The sequence below is a fragment of the Hibiscus syriacus genome, unplaced genomic scaffold (genome assembly GCF_006381635.1).
Source record: "Hibiscus syriacus cultivar Baekdansim isolate YM2019G1 unplaced genomic scaffold, ASM638163v2 tig00006744_pilon, whole genome shotgun sequence".
Lineage (NCBI taxonomy): Eukaryota > Viridiplantae > Streptophyta > Magnoliopsida > Malvales > Malvaceae > Hibiscus > Hibiscus syriacus.
The window spans coordinates 1-10,047 of NW_024062110.1; the positions used below are offsets into that span (position 1 = coordinate 1).

The window sequence follows — 10,047 nt, forward strand, 5'->3', positions numbered from 1 at the left end:
TTTTTTTCCCTTTCAATGTCTGCTGGAGGTGATATCGTTGACAAGGTATTGCTATTTTCAGACTGGATTCAATTTTGGCAGTTCTCTGTGAATGAATTTTGCTTTACTCTGTATATGGAATTGTGAGATCTTATCTGTGGGCATTTCAGAAAATATTTTATCCTACTGAGAATGAGGCAGTGACAGTTCTTCCAGAAATCCCCAAAGAACTAGTATATGTGGTACAATATGGAGCATGTGCTTTGTTTCAAGAGATTCTGTCCTAACAAATAAGGAGCATAATCCTGTTTTAGCAATTGTTTTAAATAGGTAGAACTGAATGTATGATTGACCATCTAAGAAATATTCATACTTTTTATTGGGGGTCTTTCCATTGGATAATTTATATATATATATTATATTTGCTAGGGCTAGTCTAAGCAAGGGCTACATATCGTTACTGCAGGAAAGGTAATACCCTGAATGAACTGGTATTGTTGGAATGGGATATTGAAGAGCTTGCAGTTGCATCTTTCACAATATCTTGAAGCTGGCCATAGCACATAGCATTGTTGAAGTTCCTCATTCCTGTGGATATGCATTCCTGTTTAGGGTTGGTGATGCTCTCTTGATGGATCTTAGAGATGCATATGATCCTCATTGCGTGTATAGAACAACATTAGACATTTCAGTCCATACACCTGAGGAACATTTATGTCTTGAAGAGTTATGTATGGCTCATGAATTTGATGATGATGGGTTTAGTGTTGCTGCATGTGCTTACTTCAGCTGAGTGATTCAGATCCAATGTGTATAGATGGCGAAAGTGGAAGTGGAAAAACGACATGCAAACATGTATGCTCATTTAGTTGGGAACCAAAAGTGATAGAAGTCCAGGATGATCATTGTCTTGATACTGGAGAATTTTACAGAATCAATATTTCATTTGATTCTGATGGTCCTAAAGTGAACATATCAGATTGCCTCTACAAAAGTCAACCTTGCAAGTCCCTTTTGTGGGTCGATGGTGGCTTCCTAGTGGCAATTGTAGAGATGGGGGATGGTCTGGTCCTTGAGGTAGAAATGAGAAGCTAATATACAGAAGTCCTGTTCAGAATATAGCTCCAATCTTGGACATGTCAATAGTGGATTACCATGGGGAGAAACATGATAAAATGTTTGCATGCTGTGGCGTTGCACCTGAGGGATCATAAGAATCATACGAAGTGGTATTAGTGTAGAAAAGTTTCTAAGAACTGCCCCTATTTACCAAGGCATAAGTGGAACCTGGACAGTTCAGATGAAAGTTACAGATTCTTATCATTCTTTTCTCGTGCTATCATTTGTTGAAGAGACCAGGGTACTATCAGTTGGATTAAGCTTTACTGATGTTACTGATTCTGTGGGTTTCCAACCAGATGTCTGTACTCTGGCATGTGGTCTTGTTGGTGATGGCCAGCTTGTCCAAATTCACCAACATGCTGTTAGACTTTGTTTGCCAACAAAGGCAGCCCATTCTGAAGGCATCCTTTGTCTTCTCCTTTCCGTACAACTTGGTCCCCAGATAACATGAGTATCAGTTTAGGGGCGGTTGGGCAAAGTTTAATAGTTGTCTCTACTTCTAATCCATATTTTCTTTTTATTTTGGGGTCAGATCACTATCATCTATAGTAATGAAATATATGAATTGCAGCATGTGAGATTGCAGTACGAGTTGTCATGTATGTCAATACCTCAAAAACATCTTGAGATGGGGAATTTAAGCTCTAATTTAAACCTGGTGGATGATGTTGGGAGGTGCTGTTCTTCCTGTTGGAGTTGGCATGGGTAATACATTTGTTATTGGTACCCATAAACCTTCTGTGGAAATTCTGTCATTTACACCCCAAGGTCTAAGGCTTCTTGGTACTGGAACAATTTCACTGACAACTACTATGGAAACTGCTATTAGTGGTTGCATTCCTCAAGACATAAGGCTAGTGCTAGTTGATCAGTTTTATGTTTTGGCAGGGTTGAGGAACGGAATGCTGCTTCGGTTTGAGTGGCCTTTTTCCTTTGCTACTTCATCAGAAATACGTGTACATAGTTCTTCTATTCCTTTTCCAGGAAAGGCCGAGAGTTTTTATTCAATACAAGAACAAATTTCTTTGGTTCACAAACATGTTCTGTTAATATGGGTGTGAAAGATGACCTTCCGGTTACTCTTCAATTGATCGCAACTCGTAGAATTGGCATTACCCCAGTTTACTTGGTTCCCTTGAGCAATTCACTTGATGCAGATATTATAGCTCTCAGTGACAGGCCTTGGTTACTGCATACTGCTAGGCACAGCCTTCTTATACATCTATATCATTCCAACCTTCAACGCATGCAACCCCTGTGTGTTCTGGTGAATGCCCTAAAGGAATTTTATTTGTTGCAGAAAACAGTTTACATTTGGTAAGAATCATTATCTTTAGGACATTAAATTATTTGTTTAGCTGCCAAACTATTAAGGATACTTTGTTATTATTTCCAGCCTTGAATATTTGCTTTTTGACTAATTGGACCTGTTGGAATAAATGTTCTGAAGTTAACCTGGTTGATGAAATATTTTCCATGATGTTTTTGGCACGTTATTGATGTCTAAAGCTTTTGGTTCATATATTTTATGACTTAATTTTTATCCGAGTTATCTTTCTCACTTCCTTGTATGCTGTCAGATTTGTCTATTTGCCTAGTAATAGATATGAGGTAAATATGATTATTGGATTTTGTACTGATTGGATGATATTATTTAATTTAAATGCTTGCTTATGGATTATATTCCCTTTGGGATATATCACAAAAAAAAAAAAAAAAGGTGCTCTACATATTATTGTGGAACTTCAACTCTTAGAGCTATCCACATGGTCTCAAATAAAGCTGGTTGCCTGTTCAAATAGCAAATAAGTTTGCAGAGTTCTGCAGTAGTGAGTTACCTTTTATAAATTTGGGATACAATCTTCTCATTTCTATCACTGATGCTCATCACCCAGAGTCTTACTGAATATTTCTTTTTGCATCCATAATCATCTATCCCTAATATTTTGATATTTTCCATTTCTCTATGTTTTGGATACACACACATATTGCATATGCAGATCCTATTTTGATTCAAAGGAAATCCAAACACATGGTTTAGTAGCTCTATAATGTTAATTGAATAACAAGTACAGTACAGTGGATAAAAACTGTTTACGGTGAGTAAAAACTTGTCTGACTTCAAATATAATTTTGATCTATTGAACTATACAACTTCGTTTTAGTGCAATGTTTGTGAAGTTTTGGTTAATATTGGCTGTTGGTGGATGGTATCGTTAGGGCTGTAGGAATGAACAAATGGGTTCATAACTCAGGAGGGAACTGTGAGTAGTTGATTGACATTGGATTCCTTGTGTTCTCAGAAAAGAACCATGATTATAGCTGCAGTTTTCATAAAATTGTGGCTTTTTATTTATTTAAAAACAGCCCAATTCCAGAGTGGTGAATGATTGGCCCAGCCACTTATTATAATTTCTAAGTATTGCTTTCAATTGATTCTTTTATTTTTCTGTTTGGATTCATTTACACGATCGATTGCATGATGCTTTAGGTGGGGTGGTGCACGGTAAAAGGCTTAATGTGCAGAAGTTTCATATTGGAGGCACTCCACGGAAGCTCCTGTATCATGGTGATAAGAAGCTCTTAGTTCTGATGAGGACTGGACTAAGCAACGACACATGCTCTTCTGAAATTTGTTGTGTAGACCCCCTCAGTGGGTCTGTGGTGTCATCGTACAAACTTCAACTTGGTGAAACCGGAAAATGCATGGAGCTTGTTAGGGCTGGAACTAAACAGGTTCTGGTTGTTGGGACTAGCCTGTCTCGTGGTCCAGCAATAATGCCCAGTGGTGAAGCTGAAAGGTTAATTTACTTTGTTATCCCTATTTTCAATATCTTTCAGTGTTGAAGAGCTGAAGTTTGTATCTTTGCCTGAAGTGTGGTGACTTTTACTGTATAACTATTTTCCAGAAGAGGGCTTGAGAATCCTTCTAATTGGCAACAAAATATTATCATTTTCCTTTTAAATTTATGCATATTCTGTGCTTTCAGTTCCATATATATAACTGGATATTATTGCTGCAGCTCCGAGGGCCGTCTAATTGTCCTCTGCATTGAACATGTAAAAAAGTCAGATGGTAGTTCAATGACGGTCTCTTCTATGGCTGGATCATCTTCTCAACGGAACTCACTGTTTCTTGAACTTGTTAACTATGCCACCAAACAACTATCAAGTAGTAATATCGGCAGTAGTCCAGATTATACTAGCTGCGATGGAGTAAAACTGGAAGAAACTGAAGCATGGCAGTTGTGGTTGGTTTACACAGTCACTTTGCCTGGGATGGTTCTTGCTATATGCCCACATCTAGACAGTTACTTCTTGGCCTCTGCTGGTAATGCTGTAAGTTGGAAACCACAAATGTATTCTTTAAGATGCCAGAGCATGCTGTTAATTAGCTTATTAAGATTTGATAATTTTTTTCCTTTTTCCAGTTACATGTATTTGGTTTTCTTGGTGGTAATCCTCAAAGGGTGAAAATATATGCAACAGCTAGGACACGGTTTATGATAACGTCATTGACTGCATATCGTACTAGAATTGCTGTAGGCGATTGTCGTGATGGAATTCTTTTCTATTTATATAATGAGGTGAGAATTTTTGCTGACTGTCAATGGTAAATCTGTTTCTGGTGTCAACTGTGTCCTTTAATGCTTATAGGTAGTGTTTGCATCATTTTCAAGATTAACATGGTAATCTAATCTTTATGGTGGTTTATCATTCATGGTCTCAGGTATACTTTGGTTATTGATCATAAATATTATTGAACTGTTAGCAAATCTAACAGCATTTTACTGATGGATAAACCAACTTTTAAAAAATAAACGCAAAAGAATGAAATTATATCTATTAAAATTGTAATAAAGAGGATTTTTTTTAAAGCCAACAAAGCCATTGCTGTTTAAATTCAATGCAGCTAATAATATTTTTAAAAGGTAAAAGTTTATAATATAGAACAATTACAATTTTGAGAGGCAGCAGGTTTTTAACTCAAACTATGAAAGGAATACATTGGTATAGCTGAATTTTATATATATTTCACCTTGGTAATAGGGATGGGAACTAAATCACCCTACGAGAGATTACTGCCACTGGAGGACCATCAATTTCTTGCTACATGGTGATCTAGTTCCCATTTGTAGTCTTGTAGATCACATTTATTTTGGATGATCACTCCATACTGCACCATCATGGTGGAAACAAGTTTCTTTAACTATTAATAACATCCTCACCAATAATATCACTACAATTATGGTCTTTGGTATGTTGTGAACTGACTTTGCTTTCTTATATGCTAGGGCACCAAGAAACTGGAACAGACATATTGTGATCCATCTCAGAGGTTAGTTGCTGATTGTGCTCTTATAGATGTTAATACCGCTGTTGTTTCAGATCGTAAGGGCAGCATTGCTGTCTTGTCTTGTTCAGATCGTCTTGAAGGTAAGTTCGATGTGAAGTTTTGTATGAAATCATGATTCTTTTTACAGTGTTGTTGTATGTGTGGTTACATGTATGTCTATTTATTGTTTATTCTTCAAGTTTTGTTGAGGCACTTTTGATCTTCAGTTGTCTTAGTAGCCATTCCTACAGTTGGCTAAAGGCTATAGTCACAATGCTGTGAATATATTGTGCAAGGGAAGAATATCATTTTATCATTAGGATTTTTTTAATTATTTATCAGAAACCTTATTAACCTGATTGTCGCGTGTCTTAAATAAAAAGTTATAATAAAATTAAATTTTAAAAAAGTTGTTATGATTTTTCAAATGTAAAGCAGTTTTATAATAGTTTAACAGTATATTGATTAGTGAGCTAAAAGTGTTATTAATCGGATTGTGTTATCAAATGTAGTTTGTAATGTATACTTCCATTGGGCATAATTTAGACAATTAGACCGTTTGAAGTTTCTTAAACAGTAACAATTTTCATATTTGACACAACTATATTAAAATAGAGTTTTGTAAAATCATATGAAAAAAAAACTTTTTTATCATTTTAGCAAGAAAATATACTTTATGGACAATTTTTTTGGATTTTTGATATTTTACATATACAACTTGGATGTTGTCATTGTAAAATGATTTATGCTTCGACCTTGAACACATCAGTAATTATATTTCAACAAATCATTGAGCCTCTGGCTACTTTAATACAATTATTACCCCTTATGGTTTCTGTTTCGTCCTCTGGTTATTTTCTTTCATTATACAAAAAAATTTCAGCATTGCATATTTAATATTGTTGTTGTGATAAATACAGTGGAAAATATATTTTAGTAGAAAAGAAATAAAGAGAAATAATAATAGAAGTTTAAGGTAAGGGAAGAGGATCTGGAAACTGGAACTCCAAGCTAGCAACTATCTTTGTGACAGTAAAATATCTCAGAAGAAGGGCCAAAATCTTACAAAAATACAATGTAGAAGAATGAAGCATTCAAGGAGAAAATAGACGATTGGTTCCTATAATAAAATGTGAGGGTAAGTACTTTAGGATCAGTGTCAAGATCTTTGGTTACCTTAGAGGCTTAGTGGGATGGGAGTTCATTGTTGCTTGGTACCACCTTTAGCTGGAACCAATAGTAATTGGGTTTTATTGTGTGAATGTTAACATAGCGTATCAGTTCTTGTCAATGAAATAATGGAGATTAACTCATCCTAAAAAATCAAAGAGATAGAGGAAATAACCATGAAATGTGTGATAATCTAATTTGTTAATTTGTATTTTAGCTGCTGCTGTGCTTGTGTTTTTGTCTGGGATAACTGTATTTATTGTTCCTGTTTCAGATAATGCAAGTCCTGAATGCAACTTAACTGTCTTGTGCATATTATATGGGTGAGATTGCCTTGAGAATCAGGAAGGTAAGATATTGCACCTCAAAATTACCAGTGGTTTTGTAATGCACCTTATGTTTTATGAGGTTCTGCTAGCAACGGTCAATAAAGATCATTAGCGCTGATGGTGTTATCCACATTATTCTATTTAGTATAATCAATGTAATTGTGGAAGATGAAATGACCATCCAACTCAGTTGGTAGAGCACAAGGTTCTTAACCTTGAGGTCGTGGGATCGGTCGAGTCCATGGAGGTATTCATAATTTGGAGATCTAAGCTGCTCTCAACCTAGTGTTGGGGCCATCCTACTTACTCCCCCTTACCTCATTACATGGGAAACAAGGGACAGCCAATGTAATTGTGGAAGATGATGTAAAGTACAGGTTATATTTAAAACTATGCTCTACTTTCACAGGAAATGATAATTATATTTGTTAGGCACTGATCTAACTAGAGAAGCCTTTCATGGAAACTTGGTGCTTATATTGATTACTTAGCAACTATACCTTATAGTTTTCTTTTTCTTGGTATAGAATCACGTAAGAGGTGATTGCTATTTCAAAATAATCTTGCTATGTTGTTGTGAAAGCCTGTTCTCAATTCTTTGAGGAAGAAAGTAGACATTGTCTTTTATGATAGTTGCTATCATGCTTGAATTCTTTTGGAGTTCACCGTGAGGGGAAACTAGAGTAGCTTTTTTTGAACTAGCAGTTTTCATCTCACAAAATAAATAATACCCTTAAAAGAGTTTAGTCTACTACATATTGTTTTCAATTGATTGATCGAAATCAAAATATTCTTTCATTGTGACATTCCTTTTGATAAGTGAGACTAAAATGCTAAATTGTTTGTTTTCCCGCGTTCAATAGATTCCTTTTTGTGCTTGAATGCTGAACGGTGTGTCATGGTAATGTTGTTTGTTGCATCTTCTTTGGGAAACAATTTATGGTATTAGTTTTTGGGACATGATTTTTCTTTTTAGCTAGCTCATTTTACTATAGACTATATATTTCTTGTAGGGTTCATTTATTTGCAAGCTTCCTGTTGATGATACGTTAAACAACTGTGAGACTCTAAATGCAAGTGTATATCCTTCACACAGTGCTATAACTGTTAGCACACTCCTCGGAAGCATAATGATCTTCATTCCTATTTCGAGGTATAGGTTATGCTAGGGGTTGAAGAGCCATTTTCTCCTCACCTTTTACACTGTTGAAGAATGTTATTATTTCTTGTTGACAATTAGAGAAATGAAAGAGGGAGAGAAAATGATTCATTTTTGCATTTGAACTCAAGAATTACTAGGTATTTATACATGTAGAATAAGCCTATCTAAGGGGGAAAATGTATACATGAATAAAGAATCCTTAATATTATGTAATATAGTCCCTAAGAATCAATAATATCATCCTTAAGAATCATCTTGGTAAAGCTGTAAGATAGATTAGCAGTATGTGGATTTTCGTGAAAAAGGAGTTCACTTCATATTCTTCAACTGAAGAAAATAAAACATAACCTTTTAAATAGGATGTGTGTATTACATAAACAAAAGTTTCTTGTCTCCTAAGACATATTGGCTAAGAACTTTTCTCCTAAGAAAGTAATAGTCAGATAAATTTGATCTTAAAAACAATAAGATAAAAAAAGACCTCTAAGTTTGGCTTCTTTCTACACTCTCTTCAAGTTGGGGTGTATATATTATACAAACCCAACATGGAGTTGAATTCATCGAAGTTGGTTCTTCGGAGAGCTTTGGTGACGATGTCAACAAGCTGTAGTTGAGTGGGAATGTACTTAGTTGAACAATACCATTGTTGGCCTTCTCTAAATTGAAATGTCTATCGATCTCCACATGCTTGGTTTTGTCATGCTGTACTGGAACTTTTAGCAATACTTATGGGCTATGGCAGATTGACTATCACTATGCATTTTGATCTGATCCTTAGAGTTAACTTTCAACTCCCTTAATAATCTTTGAATTCATATTCATTAATAGATTTTGCTTCTACACTACTACTTGAAACCACCGATTGCTTTATGTTTTTCCATGTAAAAATATAACCCCATACAAAGGAGCAATAACCGCTTGTTGATACTCATCAATTTAATTCCTCAGTCCAACTTGTGTCATTGTATACTTCTATCTCATGGCTTTCACTGTTTTTAAGAGTAAACTGTGAACTGATATGTTAAATAATGTATAGATTTCGGTTATAGTATTTGATAAATTGAATGCTTTTTGTAGGGAGGAATATGAACTGTTGGAAGCTGTCCAAGCTAGACTCATCATTCATCCATTGACTGCTCCTGTACTAGGCAATGATCATAATGAGTACCGTAGCCGTGAAAACCCGGTAAGAATAGCACTAGCTTCTTTAAATTGCTCAAATCTGGGAGCAATTTAGTGTTTATGCTAGCCGTTTACCGTGCTCTGTTCTTTCATTCATTATTTGGCCAGTCATCCTCTTTCTTTCAGATGTTATGTTTCTTATCTGAGCGATTGGTAATTGTTTTATAATAGTCTTTCAAGGCTATGCTTCTGTCTTCTATTTCACGTTAATTCAGGTATTAAACAAAGCATACCTTTTTTTCTGACTGTTCTTTTGTGTGTTTTTGTTGGGATAAAGGTTGGAGTCCCGAAGATACTTGACGGTGACATGTTAGCTCAATTCTTGGAGCTGACTACCATGCAACAAGAGCTTGTATTATCATCTCCCATTGTTTTACCCCATACTCAAAACTTGAGTTTGAAACTACCACCTTCACCTATCCCTGTCAACAAGGTCGCGCAACTCCTCGAACGAGTCCATTACACCCTGAGTTAATAACAACTTCCTAATTTTTTGGTCTGATATTTTAATGTTAGTGTAAGGGCTGAGTACAAGATGACCACTGCACATCTTGGTTTTATAATTCGTTAGAGTTTGCAGGTTTGGCAACACACAGGGAGTAAAGATTGGTAAAGTTTGTTTTCTTCATTGCAACTGTAAGCAAGCGAAAGTAATAACATTGTATAGGTGTTCCTAATGGGGTTTAGGGCCTGAAAAGCAGTAATTGAATTTGGTTGTTTTTCATCTGCTTCTGTTTGGGCCATTCTCGTGTATGAAACAGAAAACT

The 10,047-nt window shown here is 35.5% G+C and overlaps 1 pseudogene; it reads left to right on the forward strand.

Moving 5' to 3' along the window:
• The first annotated feature begins 6 nt into the window (after positions 1-6).
• On the forward strand, positions 7-9,755 carry LOC120201009 (annotated as a pseudogene).
• Positions 9,756-10,047: the final 292 nt, after the last annotated feature.